Below are 25,856 nucleotides of genomic sequence, written 5' to 3'. Positions count from 1 at the left end.
CAAACCAACCCAACCTCAAAAAGTCACAAGCCCAACAATAGCACTTTGGCTTTTAAACTGAAATACTCTCAAAAAATCCTGATATGGAGGAGAAGATAACTGTAAAAAAAAACTCTAAACCCAATATAAATAAAGTTGTACTGACTGAAAGGGTATTCAGTAAAAAAGTTATGAGCAAAGACCAGGGGTCTCATGTATAAATGGTGCATATATACAAAAATGTTGCATATGCCCATTTCCATGCTCACATTGTGATATATAAAAACTAAACTTGCCGTAAAGCCACATTTTCATGCCAGCTCATTCCCTTGTATACGCAAGTTCTCCGCTCGGTTTTGCAAACTGGAGGCACCCAGTGTCAAAGCAGTGGTACTGTTCCCATGTGGTTTCCCTTTCATTTTTTCGATCCACATCCATGACATGGATGCACTGAAATACACACTGAAAACGCATATTGTTTATAAATTTAAGGCACCTAATTGTAATCAATCTAAACAATATAATGGTGAACAGAATGGCCAAACTATTCCACTGCCATGGCTGCTTTGGCATTGTTAGAGGACATCGCAAATGGAAGGGTCAGAAGAGAACGTGTATTCAGAGATCATACTGATTTCTTGGCACATGATGATGACTGGCTTCTTAGTCGGTTTAGATTTCCAAAAGTGATCCTCTTGGAGCTGTGTGCTGAACTGGCCCTAGCTTTACAAAGGCAGACTTTGAAGAATTGTGCTCTACCTGCTCCTTTGTAAATTCTGTCCACTCTCGTGTTTTTAGCCACAGGAGTGAACTGGCTGAACGATCCGGTATTTCTCGGTCATCACTGAATTGTGCCATGCCAGCTTCTCAAGCAGATATATAAGATTTCCATACACTGTGGTTGAACAGGCAAACATCAAAGCACAATTTGCAGCAACGTCCAGCTTTCCCAATGTAATCAGAGAGGTTGATTACACACATATTGCTATGAAGGCGCCTTCAGAGAATTAATTTGTTTATGTAAATAGAAAGCGTTTTCATTCTATTAATGTACAAATCATCAGTGAGGCGAAAATGCGCCTCACTAATGTTGTCACAAGATGGTCTGGCTCAACTCATGATTCATTCATCTTGAGAAATAGTAGTGTGGGCAACAAACTTAAAAATGGTGCTGTGCGTGATGGCTGGCTTCTCGGTAAGATAAGACATTTAATATTACCCTTTAGGTCAAAATCGTACATTATCTGTACAATGTAACCATATAACACGCTGCAGACGTGGCTTCTCACCCCACTCGCCGAACCACTTACTGAACAAGAGCAACATTATAATGACCTCCACTCTCGGGCTCAGGTGGTGGTAGAATGTACTATACGGCAGCTTAAGGGCCATTGGCACTACCTGGATAAGACTGGTGAAGTTCTGCTCTATAGTCCTCAGAAAGTGTGCCGCATTGTGTAAGCATGTAGTGTTCTACATAATATGGCACACATTCGTAGCTTGTCCTTACCTGAAGAGATGTGGTACGATAAACCTGACTCTGAACCACCAAATGATCAGACACATAAGATAGCATTACAACATCGAATGAATGTAATTAACAGACTGTAAAAACAGGTAAGCAGATGCATCATTTATATTTTCACAAATTAATTTAATTTTTCTCAATACCACACAGTACTGCCTTTATATTCCATACTTCATTGGCTACATCCCGTTGTGCATTGCCTACATCTCTCACCACATCCACTAATGTATTTTGTGATTCTGGTACAGCATCCCTCTGCACATGGCCAGATAATAGCCCAGCAGTTTCCGAAGCAGGGATGAATGAGCAGCCAGAGTCCAAAGATGTGGTCGGCACAGAAGCAGCACCATTATCGCCTAGAGACACGTCCTCATTATGGGGGGCAGCTTTTGTACTGTTGTCTGAAACTGAATAAACAGTAATTAATATTGCATCTGCTGCCTGATTGTTTGTCTTATTACACAAGTATGGATAATGGTAATCAAAAAAGAAATTAAAACTCACCATCACCTGCAGTGATGTCAGAATCTCCCTCCCCTGCTGGTAAAATGCCGGTAACAAGTGTGTCGCCAATAATTGCAGCAACTCCCTGCTCAAACGGTGCGAGCCCTCCTCCAGTGGTGTTGACATTTAGAAGATGGGCTATGACTCTCCTTTTCACAGCAACTTTGTTGTCTGACCACATCTTTTTTATTTCGGTCACAGTGTGATTTTCTGATCCTGAACTTTTGAGTGCATCTGCAACACTATGCTACTCCATCAATTTCCTTTTATTACTTATTCCATGGCCTAAGCTACCAAATGATACATTTTTCATTGCCTCTACTTCACTTAGCAGGACCTCCATTTCACATTTGCTGAAGTTTTTTTTTTTTTTTTCTTCAGTGCTTTTGCCATTGTCTTCTTGAAGCACTGAAAGTAAGGGGCTATTTATGTTGATTTGCATATGGGCGTAATTCTGGGAGGAGTCGATGTGGGACGTCAGGAACGTGCATATGCGTTACATTTCACACTGACCAGGATTTATATAGATGAAGAATGTGGAAGTTGACGTATGCACAGATTTATGCATCTGTATTTTTTTGTGCTTACATACATTTCCGTTTTTGTCCATATGTCATGTTTTAGTGTGAATTCTACACACGCCGTTATGCATGAGGCCCCAGGAGAAAAGAATGTCATAAAAAAACAGTTATGGGTCAAAACTGGAAGTCAGAAAGAAAATCTACAAAGCTAAATTGCTAACCAAAAATCAAAGTTCAGAGATAATTTCTTGTAGGAGTCACAAAAAATATAAACCACAAAATCACTCTTTAAAAACTTCTTCTAGGTGCCTAGTGACAGGCTGCCGAAGGTTAAAAAAAATCTTTAAAACACCTTTCACCACATCATACACACAGACATAAACAATACCTCATTAAAAGTCACGGGGGTCTACTACACACTCATAGTGATTACATTGTTACAGTATGTACAGTTGACTTTTAATCTGGCATGAAATCATACGTATACTGCGTAATGCACCACTGTCAAACAAAGTTAAATTTAGTCTAGTAATTATTCTAAACAAGGACTACCCACGTATTACACATCACTCAAAAGGTCTAGAGCAGTAGATTTCAAACTATGCCATCAACAGTCGGTTTGACCAAACACCGGCCCACCCAGGTCCAAAACCGGACAATACCAAAACAACGATCATCTGATTTTCTGCGTGTTCGTGCATATAACTCCACAAAACAGCATAAATATACACAAAACATATCACTACTTACATTAGGCTGTCTTAAGTAAAATGAGTCATTGCATGTGTCGCTGTGTGGAGGCAACGTCGAGTAATCCGACACAAAGGCACAGCATCGTGGATGAGGTTGGCACCTACCATCTGGCATTTTGGGTTTTTCCTGCTCTGTGTATCATACATTTTCAAACTTCACACCATTTAATAGCTGAGACTATGACATTTCCAATGACACCCAATATGGCCAAATATTTTCAAAAGCTGCCGCCCTACCATGCAAATCAACCTCTGATGCCAAGCCATTCACTGGACATTTTGCGTGTTTTGTTGTATATAACTTAAACTAACAGTGAATATAAACATGTTATATATCAAAATTTTCAGCAGATCCTGTTGAATAAAACTAGCTTAGGCTTGTTACCATGGGATGAAGCATTACTGAGATCACTGTTATAGAGCAGCTATGCTTGCCAGCTTAGGATTGGTGATCTGGCACTTCCACTCTGGTCCCTTTGGGCTCTGTGGGTTGTGCCATTGCCCGCTTTATACCATTGTATAGGTGTGACTGGGATGTTTCCAACGATGTACAGTGATCCCTTGCTGTATCGCGCTTTGACTTTCGCGGTTTTGCTCTATCGCGGATTTTATATGTAAGCATATGTAAATGTATATTGCAGATTTTTCGCTGATTCGCGCATTTCTGCGGACAATGGGTCTTTTCATTTATGGTACATGCTTCCTCAGTTTGTTTGCCCAGTTGATTTCATACAAGGGACGCTATTGGCGGATGGCTTAGAAGCTACCCAATCAGAGCACGTATTACATATTAACTAAAACTCCTCAATGCTATAAGATATGCCTCCTGCGCGGTGCTCGATTGTTTGCTTGTCTCTGCCTCTATCTCACCCACTCTGACATTCTCTGCGCCTGACGGAGGGGGTGTGAGCAGAGGTGCTGCTTGCACAGAAGCTGTTTGCCTAGTGGATACGGACGCTCCTCTAAGAAATGCCGCTTTATCGAGGTGCGTCCAAAAGCACACTTATTGATTTTTTGATTGTTTGCTTTAATCTCGCGCTCTCTCTCTCTGACGTTCTCTGCGCTTGACGGAGGAGATGTGAGCAGAGGGGCTTTTTGCACAGAGGCTGTTTGCTTAGAAGATACGGACGCTCCTGTAAAAAATGCTGAAAGGCTACCTTCGCATTGATCCCTTCATTGCCGCTGCTTTATCGTGGTGCTTGCATACTTAAAAGCGCAACAGCCCTATTGATTTTTCATTGTTTACTTTACTCTCTCTCTGACATTCTCCGCTCCTTACGCGCACTTTGAAGAGGAAGATATGTTTGCATTCTTTTAATTGTGAGAAAGAACTGTCATCTCTGTCTTGTCATGGAGCACAGTTTAAACTTTTGACTAAAGGGTGTTATTTCATGTCTAGAGGGCTCTAATAATGTTAAAAAATGTATTTAGAAGGTCGTAAACAGGTTTTCTATGCTCTAACTGCGAAGATATTAGATTTATAAATAAAGAATCCTACTTCGTGGAAATTCATTTAACCGCGATAAACAAGGGTTTACTGTATAACTGTGCGGAGAATATTTATAAACAGTGTGGGAGAGTTTCTAAGGGCTTAAAATATATAAAAATAATCATACAAACATATGGTTTCTACTTCGTGGATTTTCACCTATCGCGGGGGGTTCTGGAACGCAACCCCCGCGATCGAGGAGGGATTACTGTATATAAAGTGCCCACGTTTGAAAAAAAAGGAACGTGGTAGAGGTAAACAAAAAAATTTGTATTCTTCTTTCTGTGTGTTTTGGGGGGTGTGGGGGGGATAGTTTGTGTGCAGATACGATGAATATGTGTGTGTATGTATTGTGGAATATGGCCGGCCAGTCATCCCGGCCAATACCCACAGGCTGCCAGGTGGAGCCCTCCCTGCAGCATGGAGGTGCCCCGAATACCAGCAGGAAATTATGGACATTGGACTTTTCATCCACAGACCTGCTGGATACCACAGGGGCCCCTAGAGGACGCTGCAGGGAGGCCCAAGGACTGTTACATGCCCTATAACTCAGAAGTACGTCTTAGTCATAGCGACAGGAGAAATGACATACTTCCGGGATGAAGAAGAGGACTTTTGATCTGACCCGGAAGTGCTAGGAAGTCACGTGGACTGAGGGATCAGAAGCACATCCATGTCACGGACTATAAAAGACTGTGAGAGATCCCAGACGAGTGAGCTGAGCTGGGTGGCAGGGTGGCAACACGTCTAGGAGAGTGGAGGATGTACTGTTATTGTGGATTTATATATACTGTATATGAGTATTGTGGAGTGTAGGGTGCTTTGTGCACTGTTGGGTCTAAATAAAAATTACTTTTGGACTTTTATCTGGTGTCTGACGTCTGATCAGAGGGTTCAAGGGGACGACAGCGCCCCCTATCTGTCACGGTATATATATGAAAAACTTTTTATATGTTATACAGTAATCCCTCCTCGATCACGGGGGTTGCGTTCCAGAACCCCCCACGATAGGTGAAAATCTGCGAAGTAGAAACCATATGTTTGTATGGTTATTTTTATATATTTTAAGCCCTTATAAACTGTTTATAAATATTCCCCACACAGTTATACAGCATAAACCCTTTGTATTCTCTTAGATATTAGGTAAGATTCATTGAAATTATTATGTAAACACACTGTTTATATACAGTAAAACCTAAATATTATTTTAAAGATATCGAGTGTCTTTGATATCACATATGTTACAAACATTACCAATAGACAGGCCACCAGCAATAAATACGTACAATGCAAGAAAAATTCTATACAGTAAATGTGTGTACAGCAACACTAAACGTACATACATGTACTAAGTACTGTAAGTAGAAAATTAATTATAGTTACTCACCAACAATGACACGATGACTTGTCCGATAACGATGAGTTTAGTTTTGCTGTACAACAAAGGAGAGCGTTACAGCTCTTCTAAAGGAGCCTCTTCAGGTGACTATGTAGCACCGCCGTTGTTCTTCCGGCAGTCTTCAATCCAAATCCCTAAAGCAGATTCCATCCAGACTACTGCCTTATTACATCCACTTTTTTTATATTAATCAATACATTTAAAGAATTAAATGAAATTAATTTAACAGATCAAAAGGATTACTGGAAAGAACACAGGCAGGACAAATAGGAGAAAAAATAACAAACAAATCCAATAATCACTAATCAAATACAATGCTCTTTAACACTAGAATTACTGAAGCTTACGAGAAAACTCGTAAATCCAGCCCACCTTAAACCCACTTGCACGTCTCCATTCAATGTCTTTTGTCTTCTAGATGTTTTGATAATCCTAAGCAGCCTGCTATACCATAACCCACCCCCCACTTCCAGAGAAACTGCAAAAACCTCTCCTAAATTAAGCCTTGTTTTATCAGTGAGTCAGGTACCTAGGCTAAAAAAAATATATTGTTATTCTGAACACATGCATTTCACGTGTGTTCCGTGTCCACAAAGATCTGTGTAAGTGTAGGATGACATAAATGTTGAACACATGCCTAAAAGACAAACTTTTTCCATGTTTTAATACTAACGACAAAATGTAGACATGAAGTGTATAATGTGTGAAGACTGAAGTCCAAATATCAAATAAGCACTTTCATAAAAGATAAAAGTTTAACAGAACAAATGCGCTTTTCTTCCAAGACTATAACCGAAGAAAAGGAAATCAGGTTAGTGTTACTTGTTGTCCTGACTTCTCGGGTAGTATACTGGTTAGAGCTGTTGACTCCAATTCAGAAGGGTTTGAGTCTTAGCGTCTCCCAAAATTAACGTTTTGAGTAGTGAGCTGTTCTTATTGTTACTATTATACAATAAAAACATACATTTGATTTGAGTCTGTAAAAGACGGTGTAAATGTATGGTACTTGTAAAGGTTAGTGTTTTTTTTTATTCAGTTTTATTCTCTCAGTCGCATTCACGCTTGCCCTGATCTGACATGGCTGTTTTCAAATAAAGACGCATTATAACAGAGGTGAAGTCAGATTGGAGAAAAAGAACAGAAGCCCACCCTGAAAGAAACATTCACTCACATATAAGAACAACGCAGCTGCATAATAAAGCTGAATAAAAAAATGCTAACTTTGACAAGCACTATAAATTTACAGTGGCTATTACAGACGCAAGTCAAATGTATGTTTTTATTGTATAATACTAACAATAATAGCAGCTCTCTACTCAAAACGGTAAACGTGAGAAGCTGCCAGCATCGAATCCAGAACCTCTTGATTGGAAGTCAGCACTTCTTAGCATTGCAATATGCAAGCTGTTGCATCAACCACCTACCGTAACCTGCTTTCTTTTTTCTTCGGTTATTTTCTTGAATAAAAGCGCACTTGTTTTGTTATACTTGTACTTTTTGTGAAAGTTTTTATTTGATATTTGGACTTCAATTACTCCACGTGAGCCAGGAGCAGCGGGGACACCGGCTACAGCAGAGTATGCTGCTTCATCTATGGTATAAGAAAGCACAATTGAACTGTCTGAACTGAAGGTGTTGCTCGCTGAGCTTATGCAAGATATAAAGAAAAGCGAGAAGGCTAATGAGAAAGCAAGGGCAAGCGAAACAATGAGACAGGCGGTGAGACAGGAGTTGAAACAGGCAAATGAATGGCTGCGACAGGAATTCCAACAGGCAAATAAAAGGCTGCGTCAAGAGGTGCAACTTGAGCTTTAACAGGTGCTGGGTAAAATTGAAGAGCGCATTAAGGAAAACTCGTTTAAACTGATCAATTGGAGGATCTCAAGGAAACATTCACGAATCAGATTGAAATGGCCGAATTTAGCTGCCAGTGCCGAGGAAAAAGCAGTAAATGTTTTTCTTCTCTTCTGTTTCTTTTTCCGGTTTCTTTGTGGTGGCGGCCTGCGCCACCACCACCTACTCAAAGCATCATGATGCACAAACATTGATGGACTGAAAGCCAGAAGTCTACGTGACCATCATCATCAGGTCCTTCCATGAAAACCCTAAATACAAAGAGGACTGTTTTGACTTATGTTAGGTAGATTGCCCAGAGGGGACTGGGCGGTCTCTTGGTCTGGAACCCCTACAGATTTTATTTTTTTCTCCAGCCTTTGGAGTTTTTTTTTTTGTTTTTTCTGTCCACCCTGGCCATCGGACCTTACTCTTATTCTATGTTAATTAATGTTGACTTATGTTTATCTTTTATTGTGTCTTCTATTTCTCTATTCATTTTGTAAAGCACTTTGAGCTACATTTTTTTGTATGAATATGTGCTATATAAATAAATGTTGATTGATTGATTGATTGAATGTCAGTTCCGAATGCAAAAAACCCGGAGACAGACTGGCTGCTTTGGAAGATGGGAGTAGAAGGTATAATGTCAGAATTGAAGGTTTGCCTGAGAATCGAGAAAGTTCAAACCCTGTGAAATTCGCAGCTGAACTTTTTTCTAAAATAATCGGGGACGACTTTAAAGCAGAATCTGAGATAGCAGCGGATCAAACACCGTTAGACCCAGACCCAGATCCTTTATAGTTCATTTTGAATGATTATCATTTAAGCTAGAGGTGATGGCACTCCTCAGAAACAAAGAAGATATTATATATGAAAATAACCACATTCGTATCTTCCCTGACTTCTCTCCAGCAACAGCTACTAAATGCGCAGCCTTCTACAACATTAAACAGTGGTTACGGCAAGCCAGCATCAAATACAGCCCCTTGTATCCGGCAAAACTGAAAGTGGAACGGCAGGGTCAATTCTATGTCTTCGCTAGCAAGGAAGAAGCAAAAAAGGAATTAAGAAAGCTGATCCCGGGACTATTCTGATACATAATAGTGAGTCATGGCGGTTAATGATAAAGCAAGGATTAATAATCTACTGTCTGATCTATTCATTTTAAAATACGGGTTTTTATCAGCATATATTCTCATATATTCTCATTATTACTTAGTATTACTAGGCTGCTATCTGTTTATGTTTTATTGTGCTTAATTATTCTCTTTCCTTTTTTTTCTTTTCTAATTATTTCATCTCTACCCTAAACGAGACTGTTCAATATCATACCATTGGTTTATTGTTATTGCTATTACTGCATTAAGACTTGTTATGCTTATTCTTGTTATTTTCCGGTTTCTTTGTGGTGGCGGCCTGCGCCACCACCACCTACTCAAAGCATCATGATGCACCAACATTGATGGACTGAAAGCCAGAAGTCTACGTGACCATCATCATCAGGTCCTTCCATGAAAACCCTAAATACAAAGAGGACTGTTTGACTTATGTTAGGTAGATTGCCCAGAGGGGACTGGGCGGTCTCTTGGTCTGGAACCCCTACAGATTTTATTTTTTTCTCCAGCCTTTGGAGTTTTTTTTTTTGTTTTTTCTGTCCACCCTGGCCATCGGACCTTACTCTTATTCTATGTTAATTAATGTTGACTTATGTTTATCTTTTATTGTGTCTTCTATTTCTCTATTCATTTTGTAAAGCACTTTGAGCTACATTTTTTTGTATGAATATGTGCTATATAAATAAATGTTGATTGATTGATTGATATTCTGGACACATTTTTAACACCATTCCCCGGGTTTATTATCTGGGTGTATCATCTTAATGCACTAAAATTGCTGAAGACTATATATATATTTAAAGTGCAAAATTCTTTTTTTTAATTTTTTTAAGACTATATTGGGAATAGATATCTCTATCTTTTAACCCTAAAGCACCGCTGCATTGGGGTTTGTTTTGCTTTGGACGTGCTCTGTCTCTGGGTATGTCAGAGGACTGGGACTGTGTGAAGTGGGTTTTAGCCTCACTTGGGGAGGCAAAAAGGGAGGGTGGGGAGTTAAGGGGGGAGAGAAAGAGAGCAGGCTTGAGCTATACCTAATCTATCCTCTTAATCTTTATAATTATAACTACCAACGTAATAATAAGCTGCATGGCAACAACTCTAGGGGAAATAGGAAATTAAGACCGAAGCTGTATCACTTCCAGTTAAGACTATAAAATGACATCAAAAAAATTCTTGAATAAAAGTGCACTTGTTTTGTTATACTTGTACCTTTTGTGAAAGTGTTTATTTCATATTTGTATTTCAGGCTTCAATTATTACTAAAACATGAAAAACGTTTCTGTTTTAACTAAGTTTTACATACATTGTTGTTGACATGGAACACACATGAAATATATGTATTCCAAATGATGATGTACTATTTTACCCTATAAAGCTCCAGCACTTCACTCGAAGATAAACACTGAGCACTGAGAAACTTCTTTGCAAAACGAACTGCAGCAGTGGGCGGGGGGATGGGATACCAGGCTGCTTGCTGCTTATCGATACATTTACAGGACAAAAGACACTGATGGAGACAGAGGAGCCCTGGAATTTTTTTTTTGTTCTTTATTTCACCTTATACAATTTCTTGTATTAGGAATTTGTTAGTTTTCGCATACCCCTTGGGGTCAGACGTTGTACAGTCCCCTTGGAGCAATTGCAGGTTAAGGACCTTACTCAAGGGCCCAGGAGAGTAGGATCTCTTTTGGCAGTGACGGGGATTCAAACCGGGTACCTTCGGGATACCAGTGCAGATCCTTAGCCTCAGAGCTACCACTCCGCCCTATAGGTGCAAACCCTTAAAATTATCCATATTATTTTGTGGTTCATTTAATTATTGTGCTGTTGAGAGTGCCACACTTACCCATTTCTAATTATTTTTCAGAAATACTTATTTCACATTTAGAGAATATGCCCACAGGGTTAAATACAAGTTTTTAAACTGCAAAGCCAATGTCAAATGGGCAACTGTCAATAACTTCATTTAAATAAACTTTTGTGTGTTTTTGAATTTTTTTAAGTATTGTAATTTTTGGAAAATCAATAATGCAAATAGAGCATCTCCACTTGGGAATGCAGTTACTTGCATTAAAGAAATTTCATCTAACTGAACAGAATAAATTAGCAACTGATTTCAAAACACTTTCAAACAAATTTTGAAGATATACTGTAATTACCAGGGCTGTACAGCACAATACTATAAAATACTGCAAGCATAGTGTTGCCCTGTTTAACTGCTGGGGAAAATGACAGGTAAGTATAAAATTTAGTTTTGATGAGTTAGTAGAAATCTTGGAACTTCAACATGAGTCTATGCTTACATCTGTAGAGACTACAGTAACGAGCTGTCATCCCATCACTCTGCATATGATGCTGCAGTGTATATTGTTTATTCCTTCATATATGCAAGCTTCAATGAAGCTTTAAAGTATACTACCTTTAATGTAACTAAGAATTATGATATTTCTGTTTACAGAAAAATAAAGATAAAACTTAGTTACACACACATGCATACAAATGTCCCAAGTTTTACAGAATGAATGTTGTAGGTAACAAACTAACTTGGATAGAGCCCAGTTCATACTCTATCTTTTTTTTTTTGGTTTATCTTATTGGTTTATTTTAAACAGAATGAGATAGCATTAAAACAGGAATGTTTAGATCTGTGGTTTTTTAAAAACATACATCATACAAGAGTAAATAGACTGAGATAATATCTAATAGATATAAAAAACTGTACAACAAAAGACTAATAACTTTTTTGCCATCCTTTTTGAAACTGTAACAAATGAAAAGCCAAATGAAAGTGTCTGTGTGGAATTATTTTTAACCTGAAATCTTGCCATACAGTAGATAGGATTGCTAGCATCAGCAACTTACTTTAAACTATTTAAAGAAGGCATTTTGAAAGCTTTAACACTAAAATGATATGAAGGTTTAACTTTGGCATTTAGGTGATTTTCAAAAAAAATATTCATGTCAGGCTTCAAAGATGCACACAAAAACATAATCACATCACACCAGTCTTAGCTTCTCTTCACTAGCTTCCTGTCTCTCTACAGGATTTGAGTTTAACATTGTACTGACCTAAAATGCGGCATTTTATATAGCACGAACCTCCCTTAGTGATATAGTGGTAAGAAATCCATCCATCCAACCATCAATTATCCAGCCCGCTATATCCTAACTACAGGGTCATGGGAGTCTGCTGGAACCAATCCCAGCCAACACAGGGTGCAAGGCAGGAAACAAACCCCGGGCAGGGCGCCACAAACACACACACACCCACACCCACAGCACACACTAGGGACAAGTTAGAATTGCCAATGCACCTAACCTGCATGTCTTTGGACTGTGGGAGGAATCCAGAGAACCCGGAGGAAACCCACGTAGACACGGGGAGAACATGCAAATTCCACGCATGGTATATATAAATTGTAAATGCCGCATGGGATGGACTGGCATCTCTAACAGAAGAGGGGAAGGGACAGGAGGCCACAAGTGGACAAAAAGGCATCCAAACTGACAGAAAGAAAGGGGCCTTACCTGAACAAGTCTCACCAAGTGGATGGGTAGGCATCCCTTCTTGCAGCAACATTTTGAATTAACTTAAAGTTGCATGAAGAATGATTTAAAGAGCCAGTGAATAATGCATTGCAGCAGTAAACAATCCTACTAGAAATGAATGTATAAATTAATTTCTCAATATCCTGTATATTTAGAAAACATTTTGATTTTCCAACATTTTTAAGATGGAAAAAACACATTTTAGATAGTGTAATGTCTGTTTTAACCGACATGCTAGTATCAACTATAAGGCCTAAATTGTGCACTGATTCAATAAATGTAATGGTGATTCCAACTAAGTTAAAAAGCGACAGAATTTTGTTGCGGTAAGCACCATTCCCCCCAATAAGTGGCATTTCTGTTTTTTCTGTTCTCATCCATTCACTCCTTTAACTTAGGAAAACAAGCAATTAAGAACAGTATCACTGTATCACAAGAACTGTAGTAGCAGACAGCATAAATCTAACTGTTTTAACACTGTTGAGTGTTATTTCAAATTCTATTAGTGTTGAGTTATGCATAACGAAGGTGTTACACTTATGTTAAACCAAGGAGTTAAACTAAGGGGTGTTACTTCTATTTGTAGTCCTGAGGTGCCACTAAACTCTACCAATTTCCTGCAATTCGTTGAGAAAGAGAAAAGATCGTTTTAGCTGTCACAATCCTGTATTTCAACAGATAGCTTTTGCGATTTTTAAGTAGACACATGTTAAGTTATAATGTGTTATCCTTTATAAACCCAGACACAGTAGTATAATAAAAAAAAACAGTATATTTATTTAATTGTAAAATTCAGGTCGTTCATAGCTTTCAGGATGAGAGATTTTTTTATGAAACCTTCAAATAAGGCTGAGGTTTGTAACCTTCTTTTATATATAACGTGTAAATAATTAAAAGCAATTATTTTAATATTAAAAAAGCAGTGAATATAATATGAATAACATTACCTTCATAAACATTTCTACCATTTTAATTTAAATCAGAGTCCAAACAAGTGATAACTCAGAGTACTGTACTTTTACACAGAAACATTATGTGAATTTTTTGTAAGGTTCACATAATACAAATATAATCATAAAATTATGTTAGCTCATCTAATGCTCAACTACTCAAACACTGACAGACTTACCTGCTAGTAGTATAAAATAAGTTAGAAAGCCTCCATTTTTGTTTATAATCGTATGCAGGAATCCATTGACATCCTGATTAGCCTTTTGGTAGATGAAACTGAAAAACTGTATTCAGTAAAACATAAAATGCATTATGTGCAATAGCTTTGTTTTTAGTTGTACAAAATAGTGCAGCGTAATGTTTTTTGTTGTTGTTAACCAGTGTGGCAGATGACCAGGGACCTTGCCCCACCGGGACACCTGAAGCAGGGAAAGACTGGGAGAGGGGCAATATCTCCCCTAGGCACAAGATGGCAGCCCCCCTGATTTCCATCAAGGACCATGGATGCGCCTGAATGGTTCCCGAGCCACGGAGGACAGCACTTCCGCCACACCAGGAAGTACTGCCGGAAGACCATCTCAGAGCACCTGGAGCACATTCCAGGGTGCTATAAAAGGGGCCGCCTCACTCCATTGGGGTGCCAGAGTCAGGAGGAGGAAGACGGAGCTTGCGAGAGAGGAGTGGAGGTGGCCAAAGAGAGGAAAAGGACTGAATAGTCGTCTGTGAGTTGGTGGAACCTGTAGTGTACATAGCGTAAATAAACACGTGTGTTTTGGACATTGGTGTCATGACTGTCTGTGGCCGGGCTATATTTTACACCAGCGATAAACAGCAACTTGCCGTCAATGAATAAGAATGTCAAAACACTTATATGTTTAACTTTTTTTAATGATAAACTTGAAGGAAGGAATTTATGATGCTGTTCCATATTACCTAAAAATTTAGTATATTTGAGTTCAAAATGGTGGCTGAAATTTTCAATTAAGTCAGCACTTATCACATTTAATATTTAAACTTGATTTATGGATTTTTTTTTTTTAATGCAATTCAGACCCAGGGAGACTTGATATTCTGTCCTATTTGTATTATTTTACCGACAGTGTTATCCACTGCAACTTACATGTGAGCATGTTAGAGATACTGGAGCACAGGCAGGTGAGGGGACTTGCTCAGGCTCACACAGTGTCAGTTGTGGGATTTGAAGTTTAGAGCCTTAATCACTACCTCACACTGCCTGCCTGCCTCTGGTTTTCTCCACGACCCAGACTTGTTAGTTGATGTTGCACATGACTGCATTAAGCAATTAACACTTTAAAAAATGGACGAGATATTAACAGTAAAGTAGAGTGGTATTTAAATAGAATTGGTTACACATTTTTTAATTTCTTTGACAAACAAAGTAATATTTACAAAAGTTAAGCATTTGTAGTATATTTATGTGTGTTTTTTGTCAATTTGTTCCTAGTATTTGTCCATTCATGTTCTTGAACAAGCCCTTTTACTCTTAGAACTGACTATATTTTTCCAAATTAAATTTTTAGTCTCAATTTTTGTTTTTGTATTGTAAAAATTAACACGTATCTGTCTTTTTCTTCATTTGCAGAGTGAACAATTTTCATCAAAGTACACTTTTGAAGAGACAACAACTTTGTAAGTAGTATAAATCCGACTTTAAGTGTTTTTTCTCAAGGAAGGTAATTTTGTCTTAAAATATTGGAATAATCTAGTCATATATTAGGGATTGTTAGTAATAGGTTCCCAGTATAAAAGATTTTGTTTTTCACATTTTTGAATAAGTTTGGATTACATCAGTTAGTAATGTTTAGTAGATACCTGGAGTTGGATAAATCTCTAGAGGCAGTTAGGTCATGTCAAGTCATCGGAAGTAGAAAAGTAGTTCCATTGCTTAATTTCCCAAAAGCACTGAAGGAATCCATTATTATTATGAGTGAATGTATACAATTTATGTGAACATACTATAGTTAAAAACTTTCCAGTTTTATTTGTTTTTTGTGCCAGTATAATATTTACACCTGAAAATTCATATTTAGTGCTCATAATAAATACGAGTGAACAAACTGTAATTGTCAGTGGAGTTAATGCATACTATCATGTATTAGACATCAAGCTCTAAGTTTGGTTTTCGTAACGCTTGAGAATATTTCTTAATTGCTTATATTTACAGTTTTTCTTAAATTTGGCATACCATTAACCACAGCCTGACAAACACAGCGGTTTATGATGAATCTGGAACTGAAGTTGATAAGGATGTGTATGACAGTGACACTGATGGTGTGTTAGTATTTCTTATACTTATAATAATTTAGATTAGTGCACAAGAAAACATAATCTGACAATTGACTTCTCTAACAGAATACTCTCTGGGGACGGCAGCCTTTGCAGCTCTAGATAGATCATCACTGGACATCTCAAACTGTTACTCTGATGATACAGTCCATGTGAGTGAAGGAGAGCCCATAGGAAAAGAACAAAAAGATGATGATGCAAAAAGTGTATGTTTTTTGGAGTGATTAATCTTTTATATTTTAATCTATTATTTTTTCTTAATCATTCTAGAAAACAAAACCAGCATACTCTTAACTGCTTGTGCTGTACATTTTGGTTGCAGCTGGTCAGAGGAATACTTCTGAAGATGTTGGGGGAGGTTGTAATAAAAGAGTATGCAAAAAACAAAGGTTTTACTAACAGCAGCAGGCGAAAGATGATCAGTATTCTTGCTGCAGAGATGACAGAAAAACATGGGGAAACTTAACATTTATTTGCATACAAAATATTTTTTCTTGAACCCGATTAGCCCATCATTGTTCTTTATTGAAAACATATGTCTGACACAAAAAGTGAATTAAAGTGAGATTCCAATGTAGACTGTTAATGGATAATCAATTTCATCAAAAAAATGTCTTAATGAATGTTTAAAAATAAACGGTATATAAAAATTATTCAAAATCATGGAATTGAATTCCTGAAAAGACATCTTCACAAAATATAAGAGAAAAGTATGCTCAAGGAATTGTTTTCCTGTTCCCTTATCTTAAGGACCCATACTCAAAGAATTGTTATGTAAGTACCAAACCTCTTTACCAATTTGTGTTTATTCTTTTTTAATAATTACCTGGTTTAGATTGACCAAGCAAGATGATGTAACAGGAATATAGTAAGTATTTGTAGTAGTTTTTATTTTTTTAAGTAATTGTTCCTTTTTATTTTTCAGAGGAAGATTACTTTGATCCTGTAAGTGGTCAAGGTTACTGACATGGAAAATCAAAGACATCCAAAGATACAGTGATTCTAGAAGCCGGCCAGCCGTTGCACCTTACTAGAGTTGGGCCAACAGGAGAACAAAAGGCTTTGTCTATTTTCAAGCATGCACTAACAGATGAGCAGTGCAAAGAGGCCATCTGTTAAATTAAAGATGACAGTGACTTTTGAATATCGCTGAAAAATGGTTCTGAACCCTACTAGGTGCAGTGAAGTGTTGACTGAATTTTCACACTATTTGGATGTGACAGGATTGGTAGGTAAATAAGACAAGTCATATTATATTTATTTTTTCCCACATGCATCATGTTTTGCAGATTGAACAGGATTTTGCTTTGCTGTTTGGAGATGAGACATCTGCCAAGTTTTTGGAGAGATGGACAAGTAGATTTAAGCAAAAGATCATTGAACAAAGCAAGACTCTTACTCTTCCAAAGAGCTTCAGGAGTTCATCCAAGCAGCAGAGTCCAAAGTGAATGAAGAAACTGATTTAAGAAGTAAATATTGACTTTTTTTTAGTTTGTTTAGTTTTTTTTTTTTCTTTTCTAAAATTTCTAACATTATAAACTTGTTGTAATGTATATTTTGTGTCTGTTCTTGAGCTCTGTTTATATCACTTCTTTCTCCTCGTTTGCGCAATGTTTAGATTGGGATAGTGAAATGTCTTCTCTGCTTCTCCTTCTTCATTTGATACCCTTTACTGCACAAGGCCGCAAGAGACCTGTAAAGATATCCATTTCTGAAACAGAGAAATATCTTGTCATCTTCAAAAAGGTTTGTTCAAATGTAGCCCTAATATTGTATTATGTTAATATTAAAACTGTGTAAAGATATTATACATTATTGTTTTGTAAAAATGTATGCCAAGGAGTGATAGATTTAGAAGAATGTTTCCAATCTAGTTGAGATACCAGTTTGTGAGGGACTAATGCCTAAAACACATGTTGGCAAACTACAAATTAGTTTAACTTAATTGTCTAGTAGAATTTTCTAAGTCCTTGTAGAAGAGACTGGTATTCTTATTCCCAGAGCTAAACATAGCTAACACAATTTCATCTTTAGGCAGGAACCAGTATTCTGGAGCACCTTGACGCTATCGAGCAAAGCAAACAACCTTACCTCTTTGCCATCAGGAGAAGAAAGAAAATTATTCATCGGTATTACATCATTTTGGATAAGCAAGCCATTCCCATGCCAGTCAACAAGTGCCCAAGGTGCTTTTGATGAACTATTCAAGACACACTTTGTATTTGGTACCTCTTACACCAAGTGTCTGAACATGTACACCTTCATACAAAGAACTTTATACAAAATAGACATAGGAAAAGTTAAGGAGAACCCACATGTTGATGAACGTAGAGACAGATTCTTACACTGAAAGCAAAAAAGTATTGTTTTGCTTGTTCTGCTGATCTCAGGAGTTCTAATTTTCTTGTTGGGCATTTAAAGTTAATTGATGGTTTGAGGCCAGGTAAAACATTGCGTCTCAGATGTGGTCAGTGAGGTTGTTGTCTTGAATTTTGTAAGTTTTGAGGTTTTTGGAAACACCTGAGTTGATTTCATGAAGGAAACTTTTTTTAAATACTGAAACACATGTTAATGTTACTGATAGTTACCTAAGTAATAGTGACTGTGCATTTTCAGAGGTTGATGGACAACCAAGTATTGTTGATATGGCATCATGTTTGCAGAGTACTTTACAAATATCCAACAAGCATGTTTTAGATATGTGTGTATCTGCTATAGCGCAACTCCAGGCTGAAGGTTTAGTCCAGTCCACTGTGAGTGCATTTGTAACTTCACAGGAAGAAATGGTTAAAGAGATTCATGATCAAATTAATGAAAGGGTATTGCATTGTTTGTCTTCACAGAACACCCAAAATGGAAGCAAAATTGAAGTGACTTTTCAGGAAATCCTTTCTCATCTCTTAATTCTCTGTCTAAGTGAATTTCAGATTTTTTCAAGAAGTGGGGAACTGTAAACCCTGTTGAGAAGTACTTGATGTTAGGTTTGACAGTAGAAGAAACAAAAAAACAGGGACTTAGGACCAAGTATTGGTGACCGATAAGTTCACTTCTGTCCCAATTTTGTAGACATTAAAGTTAACTTTTATAAACCAAAACATCAGTGGGATCCTGAAGTCAGGTCACCCATCCAAAAATGGTGTATACTTTGATTTAGAAGAATAATTGTATGTTAAAACACATCCCCTTTTTTCCACAGATAAAAATGCATTATGATTTTAAGACTGCTAACCCTTTGAAGTCAAAGAAGGGTGTTCACACACTAGGGGCCATATACAGTAATCCCTCCTCGATCACGAGGGTTGCGTTCCAGAACCCCCCGCGATAGATGAAAATCCGCGAAGTAGAATCCATATGTTTGTATGGTTATTTTTATATATTTTAAGCCCTTATAAACTCTCCCACACTGTTAACATTATTAGAGCGCTCTAGACATGAAATAACACCCTTTAGTCAAAAGTTTAAACTGTGCTCCATGACAAGACAGAGATGACAGTTCTTTCGCACAATTAAAAGAATGCAAACATATCTTCTCTTCAAAGGAGCGCCGTCAGGAGCAGAGAATGTCAGAGAGAGAGAGCGCGCGACAGAAAAGCAAACAATCAAAAAATCAATACGTGTTTTTAAGTATGCCGAAGCACCGCGATAAAGCGACATTTTGTAGAGGAGCGTCTGTATCCTCTAGGCAAACAGCCTTTGCGCAAACAGCCCCTCTGCTCACACCCCCTCCGTCAGGCGCAGAGAATGTCAGAGAGGGTAAGAGAGAGAGAAAAGCAAAAATCAAGCACCGCACGGGAAGCATATCTTATATCATTGAGGAGTTTTAGTTAATATGTAATACATGCTCTGATTGGGTAGCTTCTAAGCCATCCGCCAATAGCGCCCTTGTATGAAATCAACTGGGCAAACAAACTGAGGAAGCATGTACCATAAATTAAAAGACCCATTGTCCGCAGAAATCCACAAACCAGCGAAAAATCCATGATATATATTTAGATATGCTTACATTTAAAATCCGCGATAGAGTGAAGCCGCGAAAGTCGAAGCACGATATAGCGAGGAATTACTGTACCTGTATTTTACTGTTAGAAATTTCCAACCAAAATTTTATTCATCTTTATTTAGCATCTATTTATGTATAGTTTTCCATATATAAGACATACAGACCTATGGATATAATGCAATCCTTTAGCCACTTGTGCAACTCCTAAAAGTGTTCTAAAATGCAGACATTGATATTTCCATGTTTGACGGTTGTGTGTATGGCACTGTTGTGCAAGTAATTGGAGATAATCTTGGCATTCATAGAAAATTTGGTTTTGTAAAGTCCTTTAGTGCTTAATATTGCTGCAGATTTTGTCTAACTGAAAAGGGAGATTTTCAGTCAGTGTTCTGTGAAGATGTCCCACGTGTAACTTTTTGGACCAAACACATGCATTTTGACCATTGTAAGACTGTACAATCAAATCCATGTGTACAGTGTTAAGCACTCATGCTTGCTAAATGTAGTTCTTTAATAGTGCAGAAATTTTTTCAGTGGATATAATGCATATTTTAGAAGGAGTTGCACAATATGAGGTAAAACTTTGGTTGCAGTATTTACAAGTTAACTGTGTGACTGCAAAAGAACTACATAGCAGAATCCACTCATTTAACTACAACTATAGAAAACAGGAATCATCCATCAGCCATGAAACTCTATGATGGAAGCAATGATCTTGGCCTTAATGCTATTCAGTGTTGGTGTCTTCTGCAGAATATTCCATAAATATTTGGTGATTTGGTGAAGCACTTTGAGCTACTGTTTGTATGAAAATGTGCTATATAAATAAATGTTGTTGTTATTTGATCAGCAGAGATGACCAACACTGGCAGTTATTGTTGCTTCTGCTGCAGATAGTTAACATTACATTTTCCCTAGTTTTAACGGATGGCATTACTATATACCTAAAACATCTAATTTCTGATCATCATAAGCTCTTCAAGTTTTTGTTTCCTAACAAAAAAATTTTCCTAAACATCGCTTCATGATACATTATCCACGATGAATAAGAAACATTGGTCCTGTTCTTTAAATGTGGTCAATGCGCAATGAAGACAAACACAGGTTCTTCAAGAAACAGCAGAAAAGTTACAAAAACATCACAACATTAGTCAGAAAGCATCAGATTTATATGGCATACAGCTGAGAATGTTTTAATCAAAATAGATTAACAATTGGTCCAGAAAGGATGGTAATGTTGTGTAACATGAAGAAAGGATTGCCACCCACATAAATGTGCCTGTATACACTAATGTGCTATCTATGAAATGGGTGAAAAACTTTGGCACTTAATATCACCCTGACTTGGCTGTATGCGTTGAAATAGACAATGATTTTCCATTATTTTACCAGATAAAAACTCTTATTGTTAAAGAAGTCCAAGTGTTACTGGTTGGTTCTGCTCTTGAAACAATTATTTTGATGACCATTTTCATGCCTTTAAATTTGCCAAGAAAAAAGATGAGTTATGTTAGAGTGCAGCCCCATTGAGGAAGGTTTCAAAAAAGCTCAGAAGCCTCTCCATCCTTAACTTTGGCCACAATGGTGTGGACAAAGCAACTGCCCAAGCTGAACTTCTTAGGGTTAGCTGTTAACCCTGCCAGCCTCAAACTGTCAAGCACTGCCTGCAGGCAGTTAAGATGAGACCTCCAGTCATTACTGGAAATGACCACATCGTTGAAATACACTCCCATGTATGTGGAATAGGGATGCAGAATCTGGTCCATCATTCGCAGAAAAGTCAATGGAGCCCCATGGAGACCGAAAGGAAGCCTGGTGAGTTTGAATAGCCCATCTGGGGTGGTGAATGTGATTTTCTCACAACTGGACTCCTTCATGGGCACCTGCCAGTACCATTTTGTGAGATCCAGGGGGAAATTCATGAAGCTTGTCCGAGGTTTTCCAATAAGTAATCTATACGCAGCATTGGGTACGAATCAAACTTAGAAATCTTATTCAAACACCTAAAATCTGTACAAAACTGAACTAAGCAATCAGTTTTAAGACCAGAACACTCAGGTTCTGTCACTCGCTTTTGTTTTCATGGATCCCCCCAACCTTCCGCTGTAGAATTTATTTCACCTCCTCGCTTATCACTTTCCTTGTTATCTCTGGAAGGCCATACGGGGGCACATGCACTGTAACACCGGGCTCTGTTACTATCTTATGTTCTGCAATTTCTGTGTGGCCAGGTAAGACAACAGAGTTCCTTTCAATCAAGCCAGCAACTCTGCCCTCTGGGTATCTGTCATCACCAATAATGTGTTCAGTCTGTGGGGCTGCTGTGGATGTGACCAATGCCTCGTGTGGGTCGTGTCACACTTTCAAAAGATTGATATGCAAAACCCCTGGCAATGGGGAATTCTGACTTTATAATTCACTAGACTTGTGCATTTTTCAACCACTGCTGGACCCAGCCATTTCACCTGAAATTTATGTGGGTCCAAAGGGATCAACACCAGCACCCGATCCCCCTTCTTAAACTCATGGAGTTTGCTTTACTTGTCATAATTATGTTTTTGCGCCTCCTGTTCACACTGCATAAGTCCCACCACAACAGAGAACAATTTTGAGATCTCTTCTTGGAGCAAAATGATTAGATCCACAAATCTTTCCCTTCGAGATGTCCTGGGTCCATTCCCCAGGCCATTCCTACAAAAAAATGTCTAAAACCCCACATGGTCAGTGGCCAAATAGCAGTTTGAAAGGACTCAACCCATTGGATGCCTGGGGTATTCTTGAACAGAAAACAGGAGAAAAGCCAACATGGTATCACAGGAGGTCGGGTCTTCATGGGCCACCCACCGTATCATCTGTTTCAATGTTTTATTAAACCGCTCAGTCAGGCCATTCATCTGTGGATGATAAACAGTGGTGCTCAATTACTTAACTGCCAGGCTCTCACACAGCCTCTTCATGACACAAGAGATTAAGGGCGTACTCTAGTCAGTTAAAATCTTGTGCAGGGTACCAAAATGCATGAACATTTCTGAGAGAGGTTTAGCAACAGTCTGTGCATTCACCTTCCGTGCGGCCACCTCATACCTTATTGCATAATCAACCAACATGAGCATATACTGAAAACCATTTTTACTCTTGGAGAGCAGCCCACAATATCTACCCTAACCCTTTCAAAGGGGACACCCAAAATAGGCATCGGTGAGATTGGAGCCCTAGCGGGTCTATAAGTGGAGACAATTTGACAGTCGTGAAACACCTTCAAAACTGCTCCACATTTTGGCTCATATTCAGCCAATAAAAGTGCTTTGAAATGCATTCCCTCATCTTCTCCACACCAAAATAAAGCCCCAAGATGTGGGTGTGAGCAATCTTTAAAACCGTCTCTCTGTCCTCTTGGCACCACCAACTGCTCGATCTGCCCATCCCCCATGCAATCAGAAATACTTGATACAAGAAACCATCCTTAATTAAAAAGTGTGGTGTTTCGGGTCCTCCCTTTCCATGTAGTAAGAGTCATCCACGACATAGGCTTGTTTGAATGCCAAGTCTATGCTGCTGTCGGTTCATTGCAGGTAGACAAACTCTGTCTGAGTGCTTTCTCTGCACCTGATTCTGTATCACACTCTTCCCCTTGCTTCTACTCCATTGGGATCTGTAGCGGTTGTCCAGTTTGGGAAGTTTGATGACACGAACGACTGGGTGGTAAGGTCCGCCAGCTGTCCCAGGTCCTCACTTAAGAATCTGTCTCCCACCTCACTGGACAACTCAGGTTTAATTTCAAAACCAGCTCCTTGATTGACATCAGCAGCAAGCCCCTCTCTATCTATTACAGAGGTGTTCTGCAGGTGGCCAAGACCTGAGGGAAAAGGGCATTTCGCTTTCCTATTAAAAGAAGCCAGGGTGAAGTGCCTGGTATGGCAGTCCAAACTTTAAAGTCCTTTCCATTAAATTTCAAAAGGGAGTAAGATAGTCTCGTACAGTTTAACATTCCCATGGACACAGCTGATTTTTCACGCGGTCTGTGGTCTTGAAAGGGGTCTGCCAGAGCAAGTCACGGCAGACTCAACAGAGGTCAATACCAAAGTTCAACAGCACTGGTATTTCACGTCCACCAAACTTAATAGAGATCTTAAAATTTACTTTCTCTAACATCTTGGGGGATGTCAAGCACCATCCTTGCGTGACTAGTTCATATTTAATACACCAATATCAGTATGTACAAAAATACCCAGACAAGACTCTATTAAACTATTCAGAAGTCAAATATGGTGTCATACAGGGCTCAGTGCTCAACATTTACTGTTTTCTCTTTGCATACTTTTATTAGGAACTAAAATTAGAAAATATACCATTATAATTTTCACTTGTACTCAGAGGGTACCTATCTATAATTTTGTTTTAGACCAAACATTTTTACAATATTGTCCTTAATTAATTTTGTCAATGAATTAAAAGAGTGGATAGTTGATAACTACTTGTGTCTGAATACAGACAAAACAGAAAAGATATATTTTATTTTCTACCTGACAAATTCTGGAATATTAAGAGTCTCTAAATATGTAGGATACTAGGAAATGAATTCATGCATTTATTTCCAGCAGAACTGACTGCTGTAATGTGTTATTGACAGGTAGTCCAAGCCTTGCTATATGCAGCTTTCAATTATTTTAAACACTGCTACAGGAATTATTACAAGAACTAGAAAGTATGATCACATACAGTAATTCTTAAGTTGTTACATTGGATTCTAGTTAAGCTTAGGTCTGATTTTAAAATTCTCCTTCTTATATTGAACACCCTGCTTATCTATCTAATCTTATCATTACTTACAAATTAGAACACACATTAAATACCAATATAATAAAGATTCCAAGGATTAATAACACTGTGAGGCCAACCTTTAGCTATAAGGCACCAAAGCTCCAGAACAATCTGTTTACTTATATTAGAGTTGCTTCACCAGTTTCTGCTTTTAAATCCAAGCTGAAGACTCACTACTTTAATCTGGCATACCCCGACTACAGCTACTGATTCATTGTAAATATAGCATCTCAGTTTAATAGTCATATGTAAAAAAAATAAGAATTACAATAATTACGAAGGGTTCAAACCATCCTTTGTTCTGTTTCTCTTCTTGGTATCCTTATGTGGCAATTGGTGCCACTGCTCAACTTGCAAGCTGTTTTCCCGGCCAAAGAAAGACACCTGAGATAATAGGAGTCTGAGAATAAGAGGATGAAATGTTTCTATCAAATGAAATGGCCTGGCACAGACTAATGATGTACAATGCCCAGGCTGGTGACCAGTTGGGCAAGGTGTCCAGGCCTCATGTATTAAACTTAATTATGCTCAGAAATCTGCATAAGCCAGTTCTTATATAAAAGTCTGGATTTTATAAAACATGAAATTGCTGTGGAAATTGACTGGAAAACTGGAAAGTTTCAACCATCTGTAAGTCAAGAACTTTTTTCTTGTTTGTAGTTAGTGTTTTTTTATTCAGTTTTATTCACTCAGTCACGTTCATGAGGTACAAAAAACTTGCCTCTCCCTCTGTGAGTTGACGGCATTTATCTCCAATCTTTTCACAAGAGCAGCAATAACAACATTTGGTGCTGTTTTTGATGCCTGGTCAGAACTATTTGTTGTGCAATTAGACTATCATGCGGCATTTGTGCTTTGACAACAAAGACACCAGTGCAGAATGTGTGAAAAATGACAGATTTGCATTTGCATGTGCAATGCTACTCTTTATTTAAAAAAAGATTCCAGTCGTCCCACAGTGGTCATAAAGCCATTTCTGGACAAAGGCAGAATCGTAACAACAGACAACATCGCTTTCACTGGCTAATAAAAAACTACACTACACTGCAATACAACTCTTGCTTGGCACCACAAAGTGGGATGGGAAATTCCACCTGTATGC

Source organism: Polypterus senegalus, chromosome 6, assembly GCF_016835505.1.
Source record: "Polypterus senegalus isolate Bchr_013 chromosome 6, ASM1683550v1, whole genome shotgun sequence".
Lineage (NCBI taxonomy): Eukaryota > Metazoa > Chordata > Cladistia > Polypteriformes > Polypteridae > Polypterus > Polypterus senegalus.
The sequence above is the reverse complement of the archived record's forward strand: the minus strand, read 5'-3'. Positions refer to the sequence as shown.